The sequence below is a fragment of the Metopolophium dirhodum genome, chromosome 8 (genome assembly GCF_019925205.1).
Source record: "Metopolophium dirhodum isolate CAU chromosome 8, ASM1992520v1, whole genome shotgun sequence".
NCBI lineage: Eukaryota > Metazoa > Arthropoda > Insecta > Hemiptera > Aphididae > Metopolophium > Metopolophium dirhodum.
In genome coordinates, this window is record NC_083567.1 from 13,540,201 (window position 1) to 13,556,909 (window position 16,709).

The window sequence follows — 16,709 nt, forward strand, 5'->3', positions numbered from 1 at the left end:
TGCGAATGTTTCCATCCAACACAATATTTTATTCTTCATAATATATTTTAATATATATATATGCATAATATATGTATTTTACTTGTACACACTACACACTGCAAAAACACCGGCTAGTGGCGGCTACGCGTATTATACACCCGCCGCCGGTATGTACCTTTTTTTCATTTTTTTCTTTTCCGAACCCTCTACCTATTATATTATAATATAAATATTTTTTTATTTTTTTTTTATCGCGAACAGGGCGATAACTTATCCCCGGGCATTATATTATTATTATGATTTTATTATCACTGTCTACTATATATTTTATTTTTTTATAACTTTTATAAAGTAAACGTGTTTGAGTTATAAAGGAAATATACCTATATATATATATATCAGATATATATATATATATATAGGTACTAATATATAGCTAGCTAGTATATAATATCGCGGATGCGATATCCTTAAAAGTTTATAAAACAAAAGGAAAATTGCCGTATATAATAATGTAGCTCGGATAAGATATTATTATAATATTACCTACCTATCGAGAGGGCGTTCACGGTTAAAAAAATATCATTATATACTAACCTAACCTGCAGTATATAATATTATATATAGGTACTACGTGTATGTTATATTATGATAACCCTAACCTCACTTAACCTCCCCGCTCCCTCCCCTATCAATGTATACCGTATGAAATAATAATAAAATACGGTATTTAGCGCACGCGACACACGCGTTCTTGCCCACCGCTCGTAACCGGAAAACTCAGTTTATTCTCAAAATACCCCAAAGCCCCAATATATCCTACATGCTGCGCCTCCTCCGCACGCCTATAGAATAATTAAGCGATATACAAACGTATATGTGATTGTACCCGTAGGTAAAATAATATTATGATACGAATATAATATTATTATTGTGCTCGCGAGAAACCTAAGAGAATTCGATCTTTTTGCATCCGACGATATTATATATTATAATAAAATGGATTATAATAATGATTAAACGATATTTATACGCACAGGAAGTTTTATATTTTGCGGATGTAGAGGACGGCGACGTTTACACGTGCTGATCAAACCATAACTACTGTCGCCATTGATACAATTTAATGTAGTATTATGTACCTATGTACCTATAATAGTATAATATTATACACTATAGGTATGTCCCATATCATAGTCCCGTATAATAATGTGAAATGTGCATCTCGGTTACAAATCAATGCGTGTTTGAATATTAGTTATATTGTTTTCACTAATTAGTAATTCATATCAAAAATGATGTTCGTTAAAAAAAAAAATATATTTTTTGTGGAGATTCAAATGTTTAAATTAGTTTTTATGTCATTTTTATTAAACCTAATTTTTCAAACAATTAAAAACAATAAATTAAAATTGAATAAAAACCAACCAAATTAAAACGCATTTCAAGTCTTCGATATTTATGAGAAAAATGGTTCATTTTTAAACTGTTGACATTAAATTAGAATTATTTTTATGGATTACGATATTGAGGAACTCACATTGTTTTTCACCTGCATAGCCATCTTCTGATAGGCTGACACAGCCACGCAGGACTAGGGATATTCTGAACAACCTATTATAGTTAGTACGTCATTATTGTCTATTCCAGTTATCATATTATTTGTATAAAATTTAACGTACACTGCACTCCTGCAGCCTACGAAGACCAAACCGTTCAGAACTACACACGTCATTCATTCCTCACATAATATATTATAAATATTATATAAACGTATATTTTAAAACGTGCATTCTGGCATAACGTTCGTGTGTGACGTGATAATATGGTTGTCGTTAAACTTTCGGGAAATACGTTATAATTTCGTATATTATTATATTATTTTCTGTGCCGCGAAAACAACTTGTTAACATCGGGCGTCATTGCATGCAATAATAAGGGGTCCCGTGGTTGTGACAAATACAGACACGTACAGAATATTATATTAAATTATGCATAATATTTTTTATAGTGTGTATCATTTTGTTATATATTATTATATTCGAAATAGAATTCAGACTTGTCGAAAATTATATAACGTAATATATTATGCACGCGCACCTAATGACGATATTGCTGTAATACTCGCGAGTATTACGGGCGCTACAAAGCGGTTTGCTCAATGCACAAGCATAATAACAATATTATAATATATAAAGAGTATGATATGTTGTACAGACTGTGGTTAAATCATCGATTCTATTACCAGACTTATGAATTTTATCGTCTCAGGACGTTCAAAATAATATTGTCGGTTGATATTATTATTCTTAAATTATAACTTATATTATAGGTATTATAAGCATTTATTATAGGTACTTAAAACAAGATAATTTGTGTTGAAAGGCACCAATAATATAATATTATAATTTATATCATAACAAACTCATTTCAACTTAAGTCTATTATTAAATAAATGATTAGTACCTACCTACCTATAAATTATTTATTAAACCATTATTGATTGTTGTATATAGGCATTATATATAAATATTTTTAGAAATATAATACAGCAAAAAGATACGAAAAATAATAATTGTAAGACACTTGATTCTAGCAAAATGTTGGAATTATAAAATAGCGTTAAAAGCTTTTAAAGTTTAAATCTTGCAAAAATGTATCAAGAAAGTTTTAAGTAAAAATGATTAAATTTAAATTCATATAACTATAATTGCTTACAATATAATGCAATATTATAATCATATCAAAGTCAGGTTTTTGAATATAGGTACCTAAGTAAGCAACGCGTATTAGCGCATTTGGCACGTGTTCGTAGCGAAGGGCGGAAAAAAAATATTTGGGCGTTAACAAGAACTTAGAACAGTAATAATATAATATATATTTTTTTAAAGGTCACGAGTGTTGTTTGAACTTCTGCTTATAGCACAAATAAAAGTATTGCGTTTCCAATTCACGTCGCCGATGTCGTATATTTTACATGCATTTTATATATATTATTGTATTTATAAATGTACTTGTTCGAAATTATTATAAAATGTATGCCTACACTGTATATATTATAGGTATACGTGTAGGCCCTACACGTTTACCTACAATACGCAAACGCCGCACCAATTAAAAATAGAAATTAAATAGTTTTTTTTTTTGGTCGTAAATTATGTTGTTTTTTGCTGCACTTTTGTACAAAAAATATAGTTAAAACAAATTGTCGAAATTTGAAATAAAATAGTATTCATGGCTGGTTTGGGAATTAATTCACATTAATTAACGTGCGCACAAATTTTAGAATTATAAGCGTACTTTTTAATGAAAATCGAAAACTACACCGTCGCCTGAGCAGGACACCCGCCGTGGCTTTTGGAAGCAGTAGCTCAGCGCGGTGTGCAAACTTTCTTGGCCTCTTGGGTCCCCGTTGTCGTTTATTGTTGTTTATTTTATCCGCCTCTCTGATACTACAACAGCAAAAATAAAGTCTGTTCCTTGTTAAATTTTCTTCTGTACAAATCCTCTCGACTTTACTTTAAGCACGTTATAATAATGTGCTCCAGATCGAAATACTATACAGTGTTGAAAATGTATCAGTTTAATACGTAGCTATATCAATTGACACAAAAAATGAAATATATAACATAAAACAAACTTAAAAAGATTATTATGCGCTGTAAATCGAATTTGTTCAAAAAAAGAAATAAAAATTAGTTGTACTAGTGCAAATGAAAATATATTTTACAAAAAATAACCAATTGCAATCGGAATAAAGAAATATTTTAAATCGATAGAAACAAAAAAGTTGGAAGAAAATCTAAAGGCATAAAACGCCTAATAACATAAATTGAATTTTGGAATATAATATGGTATTATACATCAGTTACAGATGGTCCATATAGGAAGAGTGATTAAGAAGACACAACCCGGGCATTTGTTGACTCCGTCTTACAAACGTACAACGTGGCATATTTTACGTTCACTTTAATTTAAAGGTAAGATCTAGGGCACCTCGAAGGCTTTTATTGATATTTTTATTAAGAAGCAATTTATGATCATTTTTCACCCGTACATTTTTTGTATATTTTAAAATGATCATAGTTATTACTTAGGAATTAAAAATAACAATATAAATAAAATCCTCCAAGATGCCTTAGATAATATTCTTACCTTTAAATCTTATGAGAAGTAAATTTACTCTAATTTTAGAAATTACAGAGTAAAATGTGCAATTTTTTCAATAATTTTTATTTTTGACATAAAGGCTTCGAAAACTGAAGTCATTAGCCTGCTACTGTGGAGGAGAGTACTGTTGGTTTGAACACGTATGTGTATGTGTGGCAAGGATTAGCACTAAAAATCACGGGTTGTCACCTATCCGGGAACTAGTGACGCTGGCTTGTGCGTGCACTCAGAGCACATTCGTGACTGAATGGAAACACCGCGCCACAAAATATGCTATTGTGAACGTACAATTTGCCATAATAATCGTTTGTAAGACGGAGACAAAAAATTCCCGAGTGGCGTCCTTTTAATATATTTTCAATACAAATGATGTACTTATACTTACAGTAAAAATTACCTACTTTATTTTCACTAAATCCTATTTAGCAGGTACCAATCTAAGAGTCATGGGCTACGATAAAATTAAAACTTAAACCTAAGTACCTATCTAAATTGTTACTATATAAAAACGTATCAATATGTTATAACGTTAATAATATTATTTATATTTAATTAGGTAAAATGTTTTATACAATTATAACTATATATTTTAATAAATAATGCTGCAGTGGACGATTAGTTATTACACTCTATATTAACACCTTATATTAATTCAATATAAAGTCTTCAATATAAAGAATATTATATAAAACATTAATACCTACTTATTTTGTTTTATGCGATAATTTAAAATCAATACACCATTCATTTATCTTTTTGGTATTTTTTCTTATTTTTTGATTATTTTTACGTACAGTATATGTATAGTTATTATATTATAATATTATACAGTTTCAATACCATCGTGGAGTTTTATAACCTATGAAAATTATTGCCGACAAAAAAAATGTAATTATTTGCAAACATTAAACGCATTTGATTATTCATACATTTTTATGTAAATATTACTACTGTTTGAAAACCTGAAACAGCACGTGTTTTGATATTTTACTCCGACTAAAAAACTTCACATATTATTAAATGTTTTAATTAACGGAAATAATACTAAAGCGTGGTTCGGAAAAAGTGTTCTATTAAATTCGCATCGGGTTGCACACGGAGTGTTTTATTTGCGTAGTTCGACTTGGAATAAATTACGCGTATTTTATGTAAATAAGAATATTGTAAAATGCCGACAATTGTCGACAAATGTGTGCCTGCGTTTGATTTCCCTCGAACAAAACCATGGTTATTCTCAAGTTCCAATTTATTGCGTTACGACAAACTATAATATAATATTATGTCTTAACTATTAAGGTCTTATATATAGAGATCAAAAATGGTTATTGGTATGATTGTAACTGTGGTAAATAAACACGACCGTGTTCAACGAGGGTGGATAGAAATAATTCGATGTATGAAAATCGAATAATCGAATTCATATGACCTTTATTGGATTCTATTATATTATAGTATAGATTACAGGTAGTTTTATATTCACCGTAGCTCCTAATCAATCCTAAGTTTATTATGAAAAATATAAAATTGGGTTTATTTCTCGTTAATATTAAATAATTAATTCATTGATGTTAATACCATAATAATATAGTCATTGGTTGTATTAGGATACACGCTATACTAACATTATGAATATTATGATGTTTCTATGTCATTTATCGTTCAAATCTTAACGCAAATCAGAAATATAATAATACGTACATATATTCCCGTAAACAGGTGTAATTGTTATTAACAATGAGCGTAGATCTAATAAAATGCAAAACGTCGAATAAAACTCGATTCACGGACTCGTTAATACGAGTTTCAAGGGGCCAAATGTTCTGAATTGCCCTGTGAATAGATACTCCGAAGTCAACATAAATTAAATCAGTTTTAAAATCCTGGCACGCATTTAAAATTCTAAACCAATAGCTTTTAATACTTCAGTATAGGTAATTCACTGTAATTGTCTGTTCGTATCAAAAAAATATATTAAAAGCATGTAATAAATAATAATAAATTGTTAAAAAGGTCGCGAACTGTAAATAATTGGCAAACACTTTTTACAATATTCAAATGTGCCATCGGCATCCATTGTTTTAATTTTACTTAAAATTTCTAATTTTGATTTGCATGTTAACATTACTATTCCATTAATAGAATCATTTAAAAACAAAAATACATCGTTTCTGTTGTGTTACAGTCAATGGAATTTAATGCTTATCGGAAAAAACAATTAAAATATTCGTTTGGAATAAGTTTTTATTGACCGTGATGATGACAACCGACAACTTGCTTATACATTATTGTTTATCAACCAGGAATCAAGAACAAAATCCATACATGTTTATCGGAATTTATAATATTACGTGATATATCTTGCTACATATACTATCAAAGTCAGGACCCTACTCAATGGACCATGAAGAACACCAGAAAATAAAATAAAAATCCAATATTATAGTTTAACGGAACGCAACTAAGATGCTGCGTTTTATATTCTTACCAGTACAATAACACCATAAATTGTTACAAATAAATATACTGACCAGTGACTACTGAGTACTGAGTAATACACCTTATTATATTTCATAATATAATTTTAAATTTATAAACTATAGTAGTACCAAAACAAATAAAACATCACTTTGGAATTAGAAATTGCTTATTTATAGTATTTAAGAGAAGAAATTTAAAAATTAATTCATGTTAGCACTATAATTGCATTCGAGTTACATTGAAATATAAAATTTGATCGACTTTATCAGAAATTATGATAATTTTTTTCATGTTACTCTAAATATGTACAATCATACAATGTCACATGAATATTGTGTATTTGTTTTTAATAAACGATCGTTTCAAAAACAACAACATCATTTCATTAGAAGTTATTATTGGTTCATCCAATTATGATATTACATTAAGTTATTTAAGCATATAAAAAATGAGCATTTAATATTTCACAAACGTATCTACAAATAAAAACAATAATAAAAAATTAAAAACAAATACATTGACCACATTATGTGATTCACATAAGTCAATGACATAAAATGTAGTGAACACTATAAAATAATTAAACATTTTAGAAATGACATCCAATATAGTAAGTGCCTACCTTTACCTCTCCTTAATTTATCATTATAAAACTATGTATTGTATCAGTTCAAAACATAATAACAACAATAATTAACTTATTAAAAACCCTGGGAAAAATTAATTTTAAGTTAATTTATTCAATTTATTTTGTCAAGTAAATACTAAGAAATTGTGATTGTATCATGGTTTAACAATGATCAATGTTTTTACTGAATTAGATTTTTCTATTTTATTTTTAAATTAGGAGTGGTATAAACATATTATTATAGCATAAAGCTTTAATCAAAAATTATATATTTATATCTACCTATTTTTTTTTCCAATAGTTATTATAAAAATATAAGTATTGGTATGAATTATATTTTTTAATTATTGTTCAAAGTTTATTAGTTGTTAATATCTTTTATAATCTTTCTGCTTCAAATTTTGAATTTTTGTCATAAGTAATTAATTTTACTATTTTAAAAGTCTAAATTTAATGAACATTGAACTTTCAAACTTTGTGTATTTTAATAGTGTTGTTTAAAAATAGCCATTCAAAAAAAGTTTGAATAGAATATATAGAATCTAATAATCATAAACATTGTTTACAATTTGTACTAACCAATGCAAGCGGGTGTTTAATTTATATCGTAATAACATTGAAGTGATATGTCGAGATAATAACAGAAAATAACAGTGTATAAAATATTAAAATGTGTATAATTAAGAAGAATTTATAGGTAAAAGCAATGATAAATTTAATATTGAATTTGAAAAACAAATTGGAAGCTATTAGTTTTCTTTACTTAATAATAATATTTTGTTTACATGAATTGATGCGATGAGGAACAATAATTTAAAAATGTGTTGAATACTACAACAATGAGAAATGTATTAATATGAATGGAATAGTATAATATGTATTTAAGTTATCTTATTTATATAATAAATTTATATTCATAGTATCCTAATTATATTGTATCAAATATAATAATTCAAAAATAATATGTATGTAATATAACATACACGTCATGATATAACATGTATATAATATTATAGTTAAGTTTATATAATAAAATTGGTTAATCAGATGTGATCAATCTACATTTTTCAATACGAAAATTATATAATGAAAAAGTTATTTAAATACATAACAATAATAACTATATTCAAGGAACACGTACATTGTATTCAAAATATTACAATAGTTCTAAAGTACTTGCAGTGTAGGTAGGTACTTAAAATAATTTAATAAATTTAAAATTAAATTATCAATTCAATATTTTTTTTGGAATTAATATAAACCAAAATATATAGTATACAATTTTAAATGTTAATGCTTAAATATTGGTAAAATCACTTTGAGATTACCCATCTAAAATCCCAAAATCATTAATTTTGTTTGACTGTGGCATAAGCTTATAATATTACCACATATTATAATATATTATTTAGTGTGTTAAATGTACCTATATAATATATTACATAGTTATCCGATTATAGAAAATTGACTAATGACTAATGAGGTAGGTATATTAACACGACAATATCTATTCTCCCCATTCGCCTATAGGCCACAAAGACTATTCTGTGAGATCTTTATGCAAAATGTCAAAAAAAAAAAAAAATACATTAATAAACATTAATGGACAAAATGTACGGTCGACGCTACATTATAACCGAAACACAACCTCCAAGCACCTCCAGACTGAGGATTAGCTGAGTTTTTTTTAATTTTAATATTTCCGAGGATTAAAAAAAAAATTATTTAATTTAACATTATGCAGATTTTATAAATTATATGTATAAAATATATAACTTGTTTTTTTAAATTTATATTCGGGATGTTTAATTTACTCACATGGTATATTACAAAATATATTCTAATATACATATTACATACCTATAGCATTGGAATAATATTGAATGATTTAAAATTGTTTTGTTTAAACAGCCGCTGATCCCCAGACACAGTCAGACAGATAAAATTCCTATTATAATGGTTTAACGCATAATTTAAGAAATTATTATGATTTTTAGATATCTATATAACTAAACATACCTATATCTGTTTTATTTTTTACAACAAATTAGTAATTACCTACACGCCCATAATTAAAATTATATTAAACAAGTGAGAGGGATTATTAATTAATCAACTTTGCGATGTTTTAATTAGCAGTGCGTTTAGCATTTTGGAGCCTTGGGCACATATATACTATACAGATTATACATAATTTACTCTATATACCAATCCCCTAGGGTAACACACACACATATTATACCCATATACTTAAAATATGCCGGCAGTACAAACAGGTTCGTTTATAATTTCATACCTACATAAAGGTGTAACATACAACTTAAATAACCATAAAAATGTAAATCTATCTTACAATTTTTCTTTGTGATAAATTTATACATTCAAATTTTGAATTTACTATAGCAAACAATAAATCACCAGAGTATATAACATACAATATAGCCAGGTATAATATTATACGAGATATTATATTAACACACAGTGACGCAGGCTATATCATTATTTTTATTTATATTATATATAATTAAGCCGCTGTTAGACATCATTAATCTGGTATGTGTTATTAATTATTATTGGTTATTTAGTTTAAATTATAGTTTAAATAATTGTACTCTACCATTTACTCGGAAAGACTTCTGTTGCAATAATAATATCAAGTATTTATGATATTTTAATATTACAAAACTTTCGTTTACGTATAGGTACCTATTAAAATAAGATAAAAAACCGGAGAAATAGCTAATGCTGTACAGTTGACTTTTGAGTGTACATTGTATGCATTGAGTAGGTCTGTAATAGTGTAATGGATATTTTAATTCAATGATAGATCATTGCATATCTACGAAAAACGACACTGAGATAAACTACGAGGCGGCCTATTTCTATATTAGGATATTTTATAATTTTTTTTATATTCAAATTTGTAATTTAATTAATACTATTGTATAGTATAGTACCTAATACGATAGGGTTAACAAATTTTTCCAGAAATTTCATACCGTTACATAATAATAATATTAATATTATTATACCTATCATAATATTATATTATAATTGTTATTGATTTATAAGGCAACATCGTGTAATATAGAACGTTGTGAATAGGTTCATTATGATACACATAAAGAGATTAAATTTCGACTAAATATTTTCTTAGATGTCTGTGTTATAAACATAATCTAAAACAGGTCTTTTGAAAATTATCTTATGTCTAGAAAGTTTAAATATAAATATTTTGTGAAGAATTCAACTCTTTGAATTCTATATTTATTCATATTCGAATTATAACAAATAAAAAAAAAATGTATTTAGTCGTAAATACTTGTTTCGCGTTATATTCCAGTTTCTTCGTATTTTTTTATTTTTCCAGATTAATTTGAAAAGTACTGGGAACTTTTCACTTTTATACTGCCTCAAAGTAACAACAAAATCCAATTTGAGTGGAGGTCCCATTATTTAAAATGTAATACTCAGTTGGTACTTAGGTACTCCAATAATAATTTAAATTACTCAGAAATTCTACGTAAGTATTGGTAGTAAATAGTAAATTGACTTTTTACTTATTTACAAAATTACAACAATTATCTAATTCTTACAGGATGTGAACCCTGAAAATATTTACGATTATCAAAAACAAAAAGTAATGAAACGAATTAGGTAGGTATCAAGTTTATGGTTGAAATTAAATTTCATCAAGAATCGAGATAATTTCAAGAATTATTTAATAGGAACGTAGTATTTACCCGTATATACAGGGTAATTTGTCAAAGATTTTCACCTCTTATTTCTTTGTCGTCAATGAAGTTTTTCAAAATCTGGTTTTTGGAAATTTAAACTATACTTAAAGATAAACACCATGTTTTCAAATTCTTGAGATTTTTTATATTATTTAATTACTAAGGAGTATCCTGTGGAAATAAAACTCCTAATTTAAATATGACAATCCTCTTTTCTATTGTAAATAATTGAGTGGATAATTTTTCGAAAATGTTGACGTACCTATCAAAATTAAATTTCAAAGGAGTATAGTATTTGAATTATTTATCTTTGTGAACTGAATGAAATTGGTACATGTGTAGTTAATGAATATGATTAAATATATAATATGGGGAATAAACTAATTTGAAAATGTTAACAGTTAATATTAAATCTAACAAAATTTATGATTTCTAAAAAATGGTCCAAATATAATAAATACTATGACATATATTTTATATTTTCGGAAAACCATTTTTAAGGACTATTAACCTTAGTATAGACATTTTAATAATTAGGAAACTAAAATTTTGAATTATGTACATTAAGAATCAAACAATTGATCCACTAAATAATCTATAGTAAAAATTGAAAAGGGGATCCTCATTTAAAAAACATAAGTTTAAACCATCACAGAACACTCCTGAAGAAGGTATAATACAAACAATTTTAAGAATTTGAAATTATGATCTATAAAAGTAAATTTAAAAATATCAAAAATCAGAATTCAAATAAATTCATTAGGTACTTAATAAATAAATTATGAGGGTGAGCAATGAGCATATCGGGTGAATCACCCTGCAATAGCTAGTAAGATGTAGAACGCAACTATTGCTATATTTTAAAACACGCCTTAACGGTTTCTTTGTCTCGTATTATTAATTATTATATCATATTATATTATTGACGGTATCACGAAAAAAAAAACACAGGAAATAATAGTAATATATAAATGTAAATGGTGCTATTTTTAAGCTCAAAAACGTTCATTATAGTATTAATTTAAATTTAAATACATACACTGTATAATTTATATACTAAACAAAATTAGGGCGGAGCTAAGGCGGAAGTGTGAATAATTCAACGATCGTTTAAATATAACGAACTTTGGCCGACGGGACTTTTCGCACCACACGTGTAAAAGTCTCACACCCCACCCAAAAAGAAAAAAAAAACATTCGACCTACACCAATCATACTACACACCAAATACTATATTATTATTATTACACGTTAGAAACGGAAACCGATCGTATTTCGCGCCAAAACGTCTGCTGAGTATACATTATTTACACCTTTGATTAATATAATATAGCTACACGGACCTATATAAAATAAAAAAATTTAAATAACCTATCTACACATTGTATGTTACCGAACTAACACCGTTTACGATAACGACGACTACTACACGCACCCGTATCTATCTGTCTGTTATTAGTGTACCTATTCACACGACGAAAATCGAACGAAAAAATATTCACTATAGAATCGCGTACGCTGCTGCTGTATAGTTTAATTGCATATTATAAAATATTATAATAACAATAATACAATAATGTTTATTGCATTTCAATACCTCCGTGGAAATAATAATATAAAATACATCGCTGTAATATTGGCATGTACCTATATTGCTATATTTACGACGATATTTTATTATTTTAATGTTGTACAATTAATATACAATGTACCTAATATATACATAGGTCCATACAAATACCGTACTAACATATTATTATCATTATCTTTTGTTCTTATATTATTATTATAATAAATCATGCGAGTAGTGCTTACCGGGACAGCGCAAATAAAGACGGTGCCGTTCGACGACTGCTGCGGCGTCGGCGTCGGCGGCGTTGGCGGCGGCTACGTCGACGACGATATTGCTGCGTGGGCGGTCAAGGAAGTACTGATTACGGTAGCGAAAGATTTCGCGTGATATATACGTTTGTGCAGCGTCGGCGTGTGTGTGTGCGCGCGCGGCGTGCGTGTTTTTTCCTCTACCCCCCCCCCCCCCCCACCATACGACGGCCGCACATTCACGAAAACCGTCGCCGCCCTCCGCCGTAATAGCTGTCGGCGGCGGCGAAACAAAACGCAATATCGATCGGAAAAGCGCGCGCGGAAACTCGAACACACAGAGACGACCATATACCGTCGCTGACGGACAAATCGGGTGGGAGGGTTGATCGCCAGACGTAAAAAAAAATAAATAATATCCCGCCTTTTTTTGTCTCGCCGGCAGCGATCGTTTATGTGCGACGAGGACTTCAACCGTCGTCATAAAATTATCTTCGACGGTACAAACGTCTTTTGCAACGGCGAGGAGGACGACGAGGAGAAGAAAACGCGTTTTTATTCTGCTTTTTATCACCTAACTCATATTATAATATAGTTGCGATGGCATCAACGTCTCCAAGCTGGGATATTCGTGTACGTTATGATATTATTATTGTGTAGGTATTGAAATTACACGGTTTAACATGCGTGCATCTAAGACGAAGCTGCACGAGTTCAAAGGGCATGTCTGCGGTTTTCAAAAGTATTATTTACTATGTTAATTTTGGCTAGGATTTGTGTGCGATGCTAATATGCTATAATATCGTCTATCCGCCGTGGCAAGGCCGTATCCAGACTCCCCGGAAAAAAATTCTGGATACGACCTTGCGCCGTAAGCTTCTTCTTAATAATGTATTTGGTATTGATAAGAGATATGATACAATCTCGAATGATACAATAATAATAATATGTTGAATGGTTAAGTCAACAATAGGCATCACCATACGTTATTTTGCATGCACATAGTATATAATATTATGTTCTATGTAGTAGTCTGTGCGTGTGCGTTATATATTATAATATGGTATCCGAGCGTATAATATAATATAATATAAGTCCGACCGCAGTCAATTTAGACACCATTGTGACTACAAACGAATGTGTCAGAGTGATTGTGCGAGTGTGTGTGCGTACACGGTAATTAATAATTATATATGCAGGACAATGACTACAATGATAGTGTCGACGACGATTGAAGTAGACATATCGGTGTAAAACATAATTAAAGCCGTCGTTTCAATGAACGTATAAATATGAAGATCATCACACTGTGTATAAGTAAGTACATTAAGCGCGGAAAAACGATTTTTGTATTTTTTAATGTTACTAAGTCATGCGCATTATTTACAGCTGTATAACAATTTTCAATAAATAAATAATTCAAGATATCCAACTGAAATTGAAAACCAATTAAAGAAACGATGATGGTTTATGTTATTGATCTTTGTACCTATAGGTAATATTATGTAATTTACTAACATGAATTACTATGAAAAAGAAAAAAAAATAGTACAAAATTAGAATATTTGCTGCATTATGACTTGTTTAAAAACATATAATATAGAGTTTTATTGTTATTTAAAACATTTCATATATTATATTTTAATATATATTTCAAAAATGAGAAGAAAGTATAATTGTATTACAAAAAACTACAACTGAAAGAAAACTAATGGTACTTTTTTTTTCAAACAATCAATTTAAAACATTTTTTTTTTTTAATATTGTAGGAACTCGTTTTCTTTTTATTTAAAATAATAATTTTTTTCTACGACGTTCATACAATTACAGTTGAAAAAAAAGTCACCAATGAAATTAAATTAACGTGATGAATGTTTGCTATATTATTATATCTATATGTTCAAATAAAACTAATGATACGAATTATTATTCGATTGTAAAATTAAATTTTACGTTATAATATTAAATTATTATATAAGACAACGAATAAAATTAAATTCACTCTCGTTTTTATTTTCATTCAACGGCGATCGATATTCAGGTCAGAATATCCAAATATATTTTTTGTATCACAAAAAATGAATCACCTGTTTACTGAAACAATACACAATGTATGTGTTATTATTATGCATATAGGTAGGTAGGTACCCACGCTTTCGGATAAATAATATAGGGAGTAGTCTAATGGGTTCCCATTTGAAAAAAGGTGTTTAATTAATTTAAGCCAAATTGGTTCACGTTTAAAAAATGTATTGTATAAGTTAAGCCGAATTGGTTCCTGTTTGTGTCTGATAACTTCTGAAACAAATTTTCTGACTGCTCTTATTATCACCAGAAGACTTCGAAGAATGTATTGGACGGATTAGGTAAATAAATTATATTGTTATTATTATTATTAAAATATTTTCAAGCCGGTATTAAATCAGTACAATATAATTACATTTTGTTTAAGAATTATTATAATACGGTCTATTATAGCCCTATAGTTCTCAGTGTAATATTATTATCTTTATTAGCAATGCAGAATAATTATTAATATATTGTTTAAATATTTGATTGGTTTACTTCATCAAACGGAATAGACGTGTCACTTTCACGTTTAACCGAGTATTAATTGCATTAAGTTGCAGTATTAGTTGCAGAACACAATATTATGAATGGGTACCATATAGAACATTTCAATAATTCAATTACTGATGTTTCGATTTTCACGAAACCTTTCAGTCAAAATCGTAACTATTTTAATGAGGCTCACAAAATCCAAATATCTATGTAAGAAAAATATGTGAACATAAAATTACAGGCCATAAAGAAACAACTACTTTAACGCTTTTATGATCTCATGTACAATGTACATAATAAATCAATATCACAATGCACAATAAGTATAGTAATACCTTTTATATTGAATTATAAACTTGTGTATTCTATTAGTCTAATTTTATTGTACAAATCAATCAGCTTTATGGTTCAGTCTTGAGTCAGTCGCTGTATTGTTAAAAAAAAATAAAGAACAAATAAGTTTTAATAATATAAGCTTGTTAAGAAGACGCCACACCCGGATGTATTGTCTCCGTAGTCTTAAAACATAACAAATTTTAAGTTTACAATAATCCATTTTACTCTGTTATTTTTAAAATTAAAGTGAATGATTTGAAAAATTTAAAATTAATATATCTAAAGTGTCAAGGAGGCTAATTAATATTTTATTAAGAAGCAAGTTATATAAGCGTTTTAAAGCTACATTTCTTGTAAATTTTAAATTTTAAAATGATAATAACTTGTTTCAAAATTAAATGATCAATATTAGCCTCCGAGATTATTATTTAGATGATAATTTTGCACATTGTTTTGAAATTTTTTAATAACAGAGTAAAATGGATAATTGTGAACATTTGCTATGTTGTGCGTATGTAAGACGGAGACAAAATATCCGGATGTGGCATCCTCTTTAAAACTAATTGGGTAGGTACGTTTTATTAAACTACTGTAACTAAGCAATGGTACAATATGAAATGCAAAACGAATAAAGCAACTAGATAATTCTGTATACGGCCGAAAAATATAAATTTGGATATTTGTGTACGATGGCTAGTATTCGAGTAGATGCAATCCAATATTTGTATAATATTATATAAAACAATAGGTAGGTATCATATTGTGGCTTGGTGTGGCGCGGTGGTTATATTCAGTTACATCACGTGTTTTGAGTGCAAGCACTGGTCTGTGTCACTATAGTTCCCGGTGACCACCCTAGTTTTTAGTGACAAATACACACACGTGTTCCAATCCTCCCCCTACAAACAGCTAATGGCTGTAATTGCCAGGCTTTTAAACATTAATAAAAAAAATAGGTAGATAGCATATTAAAATGACTGGAAAAATAATAAAGA

The 16,709-nt window shown here is 28.2% G+C and overlaps 1 protein-coding gene across 1 annotated transcript in view; it reads right to left on the bottom strand.

Annotated features, from left to right (window-relative positions):
- Nucleotides 1-12,950, bottom strand: part of LOC132950362 (1-phosphatidylinositol 4,5-bisphosphate phosphodiesterase) — a 55,938-nt gene extending 42,988 nt beyond the window's left edge. Inside the window, exon 1 of the mRNA XM_061021782.1 lies at nt 12,811-12,950. The gene's annotated coding sequence lies outside the window, so the exon portion shown is untranslated. The remainder of the gene's footprint in view (nt 1-12,810) is intronic.
- Nucleotides 12,951-16,709: the final 3,759 nt, after the last annotated feature.